The 13135-nt window shown below is 38.8% G+C and overlaps 1 non-coding gene across 1 annotated transcript; it reads left to right on the forward strand.

Annotated features, from left to right (window-relative positions):
- The first annotated feature begins 2003 nt into the window (after nt 1-2003).
- On the forward strand, nt 2004-2110 carry LOC132481394 (U6 spliceosomal RNA). Its single transcript, XR_009530816.1, has one exon. It is a non-coding gene; the product is annotated as a U6 spliceosomal RNA (small nuclear RNA).
- The last annotated feature ends 11025 nt before the right edge of the window (nt 2111-13135 follow it).

Consider the following 13135-nt stretch of genomic DNA (forward strand, 5'->3'; position numbering starts at 1 on the left):
GGGCAGAGAGAATATCTGAAGAAATAATGGCTTAAACTTTCCCAAATTTGATAAAAGACATGAATATAAACATCCAAAAAGCTCAATGAATTCCAAGTAAAAGGAAGTCAAAGAGACCCACACAGTCTCATTATAATCAAACTTTCAAAAGACAAAGGGAAAATCTGGAAAGCAGCAAGGTAAGTGAATAGTCACATACAAGGGGATCCTCAATAAGATTATCTGCAGATTTCTCATCAAAAAATTTGGAGGCCAGAAGACTGTGGGCAGATTTATTCAAAGTGCTCAAAGAAAAAAACTGTCAACCAAGGATCTTATATCTGGCAAAACTGTCCTTTAGAGTGAAGCAGAAATCAAGGCATTCCCAGATTTTAAAAAGCTGAAGGAGTTCATGACCACTAGCCTTCCCTACAAGAAATGCTCAAGGGAATCCTGTGGAGTGAAATGAAAGAACACTAGACAGTAAACTGAAGCCATATGGAGAAATAAAGATCTCATTAAAGGTAACTACATGGACAATTGTAGAATCTAGTATCATGGTAACAATGATACTGTACTTTTTGTTTTCTACATGATTTAAGAGACTAATACATTTAAAGAAAACAACAATTATTAGTGTAATAGCTAGTATTACTGTAACTTTGGTTTGTAACTCCAGATCTTGTTTTCTGCATAATTTAGGAGGCCAGTACATTTAAAAGAATTATTAGTTTATGTTTTTCAGCATACAAGGTATACAGATGTAATTTTGTGATAACAATAACCAAAAGGGGTGGGGACCAAGCTGTAAAAGAAGAGTTTTTGTACGTTATTGAAATTAAGCTGTAATAAATTCAAATTAGAATGTTATAACTTTAGGATGTTAAATGCAATCTCCATGATAACCACAAATAAAATAGTTTATAGAGTATACACAAAAGGAAATTAAGAAGGAATTTAAACATTTCACTACAAAAATCAACAGAACACAAAAGAAGACAGTAATGCAGGAAATGAGGGAAAAAATGGCTATAGGGCATATAGAAAACAAACAGCACAATGACAGAAGTAAGTCCCTTATTATCAACAAAGACAGAGCTTGGTAGAATGGATAAAAACACATGACCCAGCTATATGCTGTCTACAAGAGTCTCATCTGAAACTCCAAAACACAAATAGGTTGAAATGAGAAGGATGGAAAAACATATTCTATGCAAATAGTAACCAAAAGAGAGCAGGACTGGCTATACTAATATCAGACAAAGTAGACATTAAATCATATAAGTTTACAAAAGACAAAGAAGGATATTATATATTAATAAAAGGCTCAGTAGAGCAAGAAGATATAACAATTATAAACATTTGCACACCCAATGACAGACTATCAAAATACATGAAGCAAAAATGGACAGAATTTGAAGGGAGAAATAGAGAGTTCTACAATAATGGAGACTTCAATGCCTCACTCCCAAAAAACCAACTAGATCTAACAAGAATATACAGAACATTCCACCCAATGACAACAGCATACACATTTTTCTCAAGTGCACATGGAACATTTTCCAGGTAGACCATATGTTAGGACACAAATTAAGTCTCAGTAGACAAAAAATGATATCATATAAAGTTATGACAGATATTTTCTCTGACCACAACAGGATGAAGTTAGAAATTTAAAAAAAAACACATAAAGAAAGCTGAAAATTTCACAATACTGTGGAAACTAAACAACACACTTTTAAACAACGAATAGATCAAAGAAGAAATCACAAGGAAAATTAGAAACTACTTAGAGATGTGTAAAAATGAAAATATAACATATCAAAACTTACATGATACAGCAAACGTTATGCGAAGGTGGAAATTTATAGCTATAACAAGAAAGAACTCAAATCAACAACCTAACTCTACAACTCAAGGAATGAGAAAAAGAAGAACAAACTAAACCCAAAGCTAGCAGAAGGAAGAAAATAACAAACATTAGAGTAGAGGTAGATAAAATAGAGAGTAGAAAAACATTAGAGGGGCTCAATTTGGCAGCATATATACTAAAATTGGAACGATACAGAGAAGATTAGCATGGCCCCTGTGCGAGGATGACATGCAAATCCGTGAAGCATTCCATATTTTTGAAATTAGAACACTTCCTAACACCATACACAAAAATAAACTAAAAATGGATTAAAGACCTAAATGTAAAGCCAGACACTATCAAACTCTTAGAGGAAAACATAGGCAGAACACTCTATGACATAAATCACAGCAAGATCCTTTTTGACTCACCTCCTAGAGAAAGGGAAATAAAAACAAAAATAAACAAATGGAACCTAATGAAACTTAAAAGCTTTTGCAAAGCAAAGGAAACCATAAACATGACGAAAAGACAAACCTCAGAATGGGAGAAAATATTTGCAAACAAAGCAACTGACAAAGGATTGATCTCCAAAATACACAAGCACCTCATGCAGCTCAATATCAAAAAAAACAAACAACCCAATCCAAAAATGGGCAGAAGACCTAAATAGACATTTCTCCAAAGAAGATATACAGATTGCCAACAAACACATGAAAAGATGCTCAACATGACTTATCATTAGAGAAATGCAAATCAAAACTACAATGAGGTATCACCTCACACTGGTCAGAATGGCCATCATCAAAAAATCTACAAACAATAAATGATGGAGAGGGTGTGGAGAAAAGAGAACCCTCTTGCACTGTTGGGGGGAATGTAAATTAATACAGCCACTATAGAGAACAGTATGGAGGCTCCTTAAAAAACTAAAAACAGAACTACCATATGACACAGCAATCCCACTACTGGGCATATACCCTGAGAAAACCATAATTCAAAAAGAGTCATGTACCACAATGTTCATTGCAGCTCTATTTACAATAGTCAGGACATGGAAGCAATCTAAGCGTCCATCAACAGACGAATGGATAAAGAAGATAGGTCACATATATGTAATGGAATATTACTCAGGCATAAAAAGAAACGAGACTGAGTTATTTGTAGTGAGGTGGATGGACCTAGAGTCTGTCATACAGAATGAAGTCAGAAAGAGAAAAACAAATACCATATGCTTACATATATATGGAATCTAAAAAAAAAAAAAAAAAAGGTTCTGATGAACCCAGGGGCAGGACAGGAGTAAAGATGCAGACGTAGAGAATGGATTTGAGGACACGGGAGGGTGAAAGGGTAAGCTGGGACAAAGTGAGAGAGTGGTGTGGACATATATACACTACCAAATGTAAAATAGATAGATAGTGGGAAGCAGCCACATAGCACAGGGAGATCAACTCAGTGCTTTGTGACCACCTAGAGGGGTGGGATAGGGAGGGTGGGGGGGATACACAAGGCAGGGGTGATATGGGGATATATGTATACATATAGCTGATTCACTTTGTTATACAGCAGAAAATAACAACATTGTAAAGCAATTATACTCCAATAAAGATGTTTAAAAAAAGAACGAAAAATAATAGAGAAAAATCAGTGAAATCAAAAGTTGGTTCTTTGAAAAGATCAACAAAATTGACAAACCTTTAGCTAGATGGACTAAGAGAAAAAGAGAGAAGACTCAAAGGACTAAAATAAGAAATGGAAATGGGGACATTACTACTGATCCCACAGAAATAAAAAGGACTGTAAGAGAGTACCATAAACAATTGTTTGCCAACACATTTGATAACTTAGATGAAATGAACAAATTTCTAGAAACAGAAAACCTACCAAGACTAAATCTGAGACTAAGAAATAGACAATCTGAGTAGACTTATATTTAGTAATGAGATTGAATCAGTACTAAAAAAAAAAATCTCCCAACCAAAAAAAGCCCTGGACCTGATGGCTTCACTTGTGAATTCTACCAAAACATTAAAATAAACAACTAATACCAATCCTTCTCAAATTTTTCCAAAAAATTACAGAGGAAGGAATACTTCCTAACTCATTCTTATGAGGCCAGGATAACCCTCATACCAAAGCTAGACAATGACAATAGAAGAAAATAAAACTACAGACCAATATCCCTAATGAATATTGATGCAAAAATCCTCAATAAAATACTAGCAAACAAATTTCAGCAGCATATTAGGAGTATTATAATCCCATCATGACCAAGTGGTATTTATTCCTTGAATTTAAGGATCATTCAACATATGAAAATCAATCAATGTAATATACTACATCAACAAAACGAGGGAAAAACCCTACATGATCATTCAATTGATGCAGAAAAATCATTTGACAGAACTTAACACCCTTTCATGATAAAAACATTCAAGAAAATAGGAATAGAAAAAAATACCTCCACATAATAAAAGCCATATATGAAAAACCCACAGCAAACATAATGCTCAATGGTGAAAGACTGAAAGCTTTTCCTCTAAGATCAGGAGCAAGGCAAGGATGCCTGATTTCACCACTTCTATTCAACATAGTACTGAAAGTTCTAGCCAGAGGAATTAGGCAAGAAATGAAAATAAATAAAAGGCATTCAAGTTGGAAAGGAAGAAGTAAAATTATCTGTTTGCAGATGATATAATCTTATACATAGAAAATCCTAAAGACTCCACACACAAAAAAAGCTGTTAGAACTGATAAGTGAATTCAGCAAAGTAGCAGAATACAAAGTCAGCACACAAAAATTGGTTGCATTTCTATACACAAACAATGAACAATCTGCAAAGTAAATTACAAAAATAATTACATTTACAATAGCGTTAAAAAGAATAAAATACTTACAAATTAACTAAGAAAGTGAAAAACTTGTACAATGAAAACTACAGAATATTGCTGAAAGAAAATTTTTAAAAGCATAAATAAGTGGAAACACATCTCATGTTCATGAACTGAAAGACTTTAAATTGTTAAAACGTCAATATTACCCAAAGTAAGTTACAGATTCACTGCAATCCCTATTGAAATCCTAATGACCTTTTTTTTTCAAAAATAGAAAAACCCATCCTAAAATTGATATGGACTCTCAAGGAACCTTGAATAGCCAAAATAATCCTGAAAAAGGACAAAACTGAAGGACTCGCATTTCCTGATTTCAAACCTTACTACAAAATCAACTTTATTTCAATTAAAAAAAAACTTACTGTGAAGCTACAGTAATCAAAACAGTGTGATATTGGCATAAAGACAGACATATAGACCAGTGGAATAGAATACAGCACAGAAATAAACTCTTGCATCCACAGTCAAATGATGTTTGACAGGGGGCCAAGATCATTCAGTGGGGGAAGGGCAGTCTTTCCAACAAATGGTGCTGGGAAAATTGGATATCCACATGCAAAAGAATGAAATTGGACCCTTACCTAACACCATATACAAAAATTAATTCAAAATGGATCAAGGACCTGAATGTAAGTTCTAAAACAAACTACTGGAATAAAACATAGACAAAAGTTTGGCAACTCTGGTAATGATTTCTTGCATATGACATCAAAAACGTGGATAACAAATGAAACAATAAACCAATGGGATTCATGAAAACAAAACAATTTTGTGCATCAGAAGACACTATCCACAGAGTAAAAAAGACAATCCACAGAATGGGAGAAAATACTTGCAGATCATATATTTGATAAGGGATTAATATCCAGAATATATAGAGGACTACTAAAACTCAACAACAACAACAAGAAAAAACCCGATTCAAAAATGGCAAAGGACTTAAATAGATATTTCTTCAAAGAAGATATACCAATGGCCAATAAACACATGAAAAGATGCTCAAAGTCACTAATCATTAGGAGAATGCAAGTCAAAACTACAATGAGATACCACCTCACACTCATTAGGATGACTACTATTAAAATATAGAAAACAACAAGTATTGGTGAGGGAGTAGAGAACAGGAACCCTTGTACACTGTTGGTGGGAGTGTAAAATGGTGCAGCCATTATGGAAAACAGGGTGGAGGTTCCTCAAAAAATTAAAAACAGAATTACCATATGACCCAGCAATTCCACTTCTGGGTACATACCAAAAAGAATTGAAAGCAGGGTCTTGAAGAGATATTTGTGCACCCATGTTCATAGCAGCATTATTCACAGTTGCTAAAATATGGGAGCAACCAGTGTCCATCAACTGATGGATGGATTACTAAAATGTGGTATATTTATGCAACAGAACATTTTTCAGCCTTAAAACAGAAGGAAATTCTGATAAATGCCACAGCATGTATGAAACTTGAGGACATTATACTAAGTGAAATGTCAGTCACAAAAGAAGACAAATACTATACTATTCCACTTATAGAAGGGTCTTAGACTAGCCAAAATCATAAAGACAGAAAGTATAATTATGGTTGCCAGGGGCTGTGTGGAGGGGAGATGGGGAGGTTTTTTTTTTTTTTTTTTTCAGTACGCGGGCCTCTCACTGTTGTGGCCTCTCCCGTTGCAGAGCACAGGCTCCGGACGCGCAGGCTCAGCGGCCATGGCTCATGGGCCCAGCCGCTCCATGGCATGTGGGATCTTCCTAGACCGGGGCATGAACCCGTGTCCCCTGCATCGGCAGGCGGACTCTCAACCACTTGCCACCAGGGAAGCCTGGGAGTTATTTTTCAATATGTACAGGCTTCAGATTTACAAGATGAAAAGAGTTCTGGGATGGATGGTGGTAATGGTTGCATAATAAGATGAATGTATTTTATACCACTAAACCGTACACTTTAAAATGGCTAAGATGGTAAATTTTATGTCATGTTTACTTTAACAGAGTAAAGAAAAGGTATTTTTAAAAATTCAGCTTCTAAGAATGAATAAAACCAGGTCCCACCTTCCTGACTTATAGAATATTACTTCAGTAAAGCTTATTTCTCCCAGCTGTGGTTCCCATTACAAAAAGTCTTGTATCTCTTCTAATTCCATCAGTTAACAGATACAGATAAAACATAAGTTGTGCACAGCAGGCACTGGATTAGACCCTAGGATGCTGTAATAAACAAAACAGGTATAGGTCCTGTCGGCTGGGAGGCATTCCTAAATGGGCATTGCTGTTCTTGCCTTTTATACAGTTGATCCTTGAACAATGCAAGGTTAGGAACTCCCCCACACCCAGTCAAAAACCACAATAATTTTACAGTTGGTCCTCCGTATCCGAGGTTCCACGTCCATAGATTCAACCAACTGTGGATCATGCAGTGCTGTAGGAAGGATTTAGTGAAAAAAATCCAAGTGTAAGTGGACCCACAACAGTTCAAACCGATGTTGTCCAAGGGTCAACTGTACTTTCTACCTAGCCTGTATCTAAGAGCTCAGAAGAATCTTGACGTTGTTGAGAACAAACTCTTTTCTCCATTATAGTTTATTTCTAGGTGAATCCAGCTGATATGTGTTGTGATGGTTAATTCTGTATGTCAATTTCCCTAGGCCATGGTACCCAAGTATTTGGTCAAACATTATTCTAGATGTTTCTGTGAAGGTGTGTTTTGGATGACTAACATTTAATACTGTTAGAGAAATGCAAATCGAAACTATTGATACGATGTGGTACCACCTCACACCAGTCACAATGGCTATCATTGAAAAGTCTCCAAATAACAAACGCTGGAGAGGGTGTGGAGAAAAGGGAACCCTCGTGCACTGTTGGTGGGAATGTAAATTGGTGCAGCTACTATGGAGAGAAGTGTGGAGGTTCCTCAAAAAACTAAAAATAGAGTTGCCGTACAATCCACCAAACCCACTCCTGGGCATATCCCTGGAGAAAACTATAATTTGAAAAGACACAGCCACCCCTATTTTCACAGCAGCACTATTTACAACAGTCAAGACATGGAAGCAACCTAAATGTCCATGGACAGATGAATGGATAAAGAAGATGTGGCACATATATACAATGGAATACTACTCAGCCATAAAAAAGAATGAAATAATGCCATTTGCAGCAACACGGATGGACCTAGAGATTATCATACTAAGCGAAATAAGTCAGAAAGAGAAAGATAAATACTATATGATAACACTTATATGTGGAATCTAAAATATGATGCAAATCAACATATCTACAAAACAAAAACATATTTACAGATATAGAGAACAGACTTGTAATTGCCAAGGGAATGGTGAGGGAAGGAAAGATTGGGAGTTTGGGGTTAGCAGAGACAAATTATTATATATAAGATGGATAAACAACAAGGTCCTACTGTATAGCACAGGGAACTATATTCAGCATCCTGTGACAAACCATAATGGAAAAGAACATGAAAACTATATATATATATCTGAGTCACTTTGCTGTATAGGAGAAATTAACACAACATTTAAAATCAACTATACTTCAATAAAATTAAAAAGAAAACAATTTAATACTGTGAATTTTGAACAAAGTAGATTTTCCCCTGTAATTTGGTTGGGTCTCACCCAAACAGTTGATGGCCATTATAGAACAAAGACTGACTTCCCCCGAGCAGAAAGGAATTCTGCCAGCAAACAATCATCAGACTTCAGCTGCGACATGAGCTCTCCTTGGGTTTCTAGCCTGCTGGTCTACCCTGCAGATTTTGGACATGTACCTTCATAAGCATGTGGGCTGTTTCCTCAGAATAAATCTCTCTCTCTCTCTTTCTCCTGTGTATATACATATACACATCCATTTTGGTTGTGGGCATGGGAAAGGGTCCAAAGCTACCAGTACTTTCCATTGTCAGGGAAAATAAATGGGTTTTGGTTGCTAAAGCTGAAAGGACTCTTAGAAATAATCTAGACCTGTGGTATCCAAACCCCTTTTTTCCAAATCAAATTTTACACAGTATTCCACTATACTGAAATGGGGTAAAGGAACCTACTTATTTCAACTGCCTTATTCTTCTCCCCTCTCCTCTCCCCAAGGTACTCTTGGAGGCACAGCTCCTGAACTTGAACCTTCCAGCTCATTGTTTACAAACAGGATTAATGTGTATGTGCCCCAGGAACATATTCTTGCATGCTCCCAGTTTTATTTTTACAGTAGTGCTACTCAAGTCTGCACCAACGTTATTATAGATATAAATTCCTTACGCTCGTAGCTCTGGAAGAACTATAATAAAACAGGTTTACCAATTCAATAAAAATATTCCAAACCAGGGTCTTCCCTGGTGGCGCAGTGGTTGAGAGTCCGCCTGCTGATGCAGGGGACAGGCGTTTGTGCCCTGGTCCGGGAGGATCCCACATGCCGCGGAGCGGCTAGGCCCGTGAGTCATGGCCGCTGAGCCTGCACGTCCGGAGCCTGTGCTCTGCAACAGGAGGGGCCACAACAGTGAGAGGCCCACGTACCGCAAAAAAAACAAGAAACAAAAAAACAAAAAAATATTCCAAACCAATACAATTTGACTTAATAACATTCATTTGCCAGACGATGTTGTTTTGCTCAACTAAATTGCTACTGGTGATGTGAATATGCTAATGACTCTATGGAGAGGGTTTTCTTGTGTTTGACAGGTCCACTCCTTTTTTTGTGGGGGGGACTATGTCTTATTCCTCTTTCTTTTTCTTTTTTTTTTATTTTTATTTTATACTGGAGTATAGTTGATTAACAATGTTGTGTTGGTTTCAGGTGTACAGCAAAGTGATCCAGTTATACATATGCATGTATCTATTCTTCCTACTCCTTTCTTTTAAAATTACTGGACCACCTTCATGTATAGGGGGCTCCATGGTATCATTTGGCCTTTACTCAATGTGGATATGGTTAAGACCTCTTCAGTTCTTTTCTGGGTACCCCCTGGAAATGAGAGCAGTCCTGCCTGACGCCAAAGGGAAGATAAACACGGACAGACACCCAGGCTCGGGGCTGGGCAGCCCTTGGTTAGAAGGGGGCAGTGGAAGGATCCAGGTAAAAACTTACATGAGTTTTCATCAACATGAAAAATTAATAGCAGATCAAAGGCTAATAAATAGTGAGTTGAAATGAAAGCTGTGTTCTTATCTTATTCTTGTGACTTTTCTGTAGGTTTGAATTTTTTTTTAATTGGGAAAAAAGAAATTCTCACAGAGAACTCAGAGCTCCCAAGAATATGTCTATATCTCCCAGTGTGAGAAGCACTGATCTCCTTCAACCCTTTTTAGATTGGAAAATTGAGGTTCAGAGAGCAGAAGTAACTTATGGGGATGCTACTGGGCTAATTAGTGGAGAATTAAAATTAAAACCTGTCTCCTTGCCCAGACCCTTCCCCATACTACTATGAATTGTAGGGCTTAGCACTCTGACATTCTCACACGGTTATATTTTGCTGCAAGAAATTGGTGAGGATTTCACTATACACAGACCTGGGTTTCCAGAACCCTACTTAGCTGACCTTTGAGAAACACCAGCTTGTATACCCCCCATATCACAGGCATAACTGTCCGACAGCAGAAGCTGCGGAGTGTTTTACTCTTAAGCAGAACAAAAATCTCTTTGTTCTCACACTCCAGTGACTAAATCCTCCTCCAGTGAGTAAGTACCACCTGAGGCCGGGCAGGGCCAAGGGACAGGACCTGGGGCCACGCCCACACCCAGACCCACCTGAAGGCACCTTCGAGGCTCTAAGTCCTGCCTCCAGGTCTGCACTTTAGTTTTTCACCAGTAAAAAGAGAAAATATAAAGCTTAGGAAAGAAGCAAAAATTATTCTATCTAAAAGCACTTTGAAAATAGGAGTATGACAACTGGCCAAGAGCCACATGAAAAGATGCTCAACATCGCTAATGATTAGAGAAAAGCAAATCAAACCCACAATGAGGTACCTCCTCACATGGGTCAGAATGGCCATCATCAAAAAGTCTACAAATAATAAATGTGGGAGAGGGTGTGGAGAAAAGGGAACCCTCTTACACTGTTGGTGGGAATGTAACTTGATACAACCACTATGGAGAACTGTATGGATGTTCCTCAAAAAACTAAAACTAGAACTACCATATGATCCAGGAATCCCACTCCTGGGCATATATCTGGACAAAACTATTCGAGAAGATACAGTCATCCCTATGTTCATAGCAGCTATATTCACAATAGCCTGGACATGGAAGCCACCTATATATCCATGGACAGATGAATGGATAAGGAAGATGTGGTACATATATACAATGGAACATAACTCAGCCATAAAAAAAGAACAAAACAATGCCATTTGCAGCAACATGGATGGACCTAGAGATTATCATACTAAGTGCAGTAAGTCAGAAAGACAAATACCATATGGTATTACTTATTTGTGGAATCTAAAATAGGAAACAAACGAACTTATCTACAAAACAGAAACAGACTCACAGACATAGAGAATAGACTTGTGGTTGCCAGGAGAGAGGGGGGGTGGGAGAGGGATGGACAGGGAGTTTGGGATTAGCAGATACAAAGTATTATATAGAGAATGGATGGACAACAAGGTCCTACTGTATAGCACAGAGAACTATATTCAATATCCTGTGATAAACCATAATGGAAAAGAATATGAAAAAGAATGTATATATGTATAACTGAATCACTTTTCTCTACAGCAGAACTTAACATTGTAAATCATCTATACTTCAATAAAATAAATTTTAAAAAGACATCCAAAAAAAAAAAAAGAACATAGGAACATGAAACAAAGCAGAAATGTTTTAAGAAAAGCTCATCATTTAAACCATCATCAGGGTTAAATAGCTGAATGACCGAAAGATGTGGTTAGTGCTAAAAGGAGTGAAATGGCTGAGGAGCTGAGAAGAATTTGTGAAGGCTTCCAGCCAACACTATTGTCTCCATCATACCAAGAGGACCAAGTTCATGGGAAACAGCCAGGGGGAAACACCAAGTCATGTTTCACATGAAACACAGACACTATAGGTATTCATCAGAGAAAATTACATGCGGAGAGGGTGATTCAAAGAAAACCTCCTTCCCCCACTGCAAATATACAGAACTGCAAATACATCGCAAAAGGGAACTCTCCTTTGGTTTTCAGTAAACAGTCAACAACTTCTGGAAGCTATAATCTAGTTCTTAAGGGTCTGCACTGACAATTAAGCTGGGGATGAACCCGTTTGACCACAAACCTTAGAAGTTGCACAATGCTTTCCACAAATGTTAGGTTCACAGTTCATTAGAAGGATCCTGGGACCCTGGCCAGCGTGCCAGCCAGCCTTCTGGTGCCTCTTGGAGAGTCTGGCGGTGAGAAATAAAAGTCTGTAAATGGTCTGGGCAACTGAGAAACAAAGTTTATAAGTTGCCTGGGCAAGTCTACTCACTGTTCCTATTTCACAAAGGAAACTAGCATGGCTGGTCCAGCCAGGGGTGGATGACGGTCAGTGGAATGGCTGGACTGACCAAGAAGGTGGTTTCTGGAGAGAAGTCCTTCCGTGAGATTTGCCGGTGCCTAAAAGTGCCACCCCCCTTGCATCCCTTCCTCAGACCCACACTCCCCTGGTGATGTCACCCAAGCCCACGGTTGCATCCGGCCTCCACCTGCTCCCAATGCACTTTTACCAACCCGGTTCTCTAACCCGGATGTGCCCCCCACCCCACATTTGGACGGCTGCACCTGGAGTCCCACAGGCACTCAGGGGCTTCCATCCCCAGCCCTGCTTCTCCTGTGTTTGCGGTCTCGTTGGACGGCGCTCCTAGACCCTGAGTGTCATTCTTGCTCCTCCCTGACATCCTCATGTCTATGTCGTGAGCCTCCCCTCTCCCTCAGCGGCTGGCTGTTTCATCTGCCCTCCCCACACTGCGGCACCATCCCAGCTGGGTCCTCCTGCCTTGAACTTGTTCTCCTAGACCCTGTCCTCCGTGTCGCCCACAGAAGTAAATTCAAGTTCTTCAGGACAGCGGTGAAGGCCGCCGTTCAGTCTGCTTCCCACCTCTCCTCCCCTCAACCCTCACGTTCCACCAAGGCCAGAATGCTGGTGGTCTCCACACTCACTGCACTGTTTCCAGCCCATGGGCTTCTCCATGCTTCCCCTTTGCCTGCAACACCCTTGGGCAGCCTCACCTCCTAACCATTAGCTCATCCCCTCCGACTTAGTTCCGGGGTCTGCTCTTCCTGGAAGTGGCCCTTGCCTCCCCGTGGGGTTGGGTGTGGCCCCCTGTGCAGCTCAGCCCCATGAGGTACTCTGTCATTTCGGGTGAGTCCTAAGTTTATAATGATCCCCATGTGTCCCTTATAACTTCATCTGTGAGCTCCAAGACAAGCAGAGACTTTGTATCCT

Source organism: Mesoplodon densirostris, chromosome 20 (assembly GCF_025265405.1).
Source record: "Mesoplodon densirostris isolate mMesDen1 chromosome 20, mMesDen1 primary haplotype, whole genome shotgun sequence".
Classification (NCBI taxonomy): domain Eukaryota; kingdom Metazoa; phylum Chordata; class Mammalia; order Artiodactyla; family Ziphiidae; genus Mesoplodon; species Mesoplodon densirostris.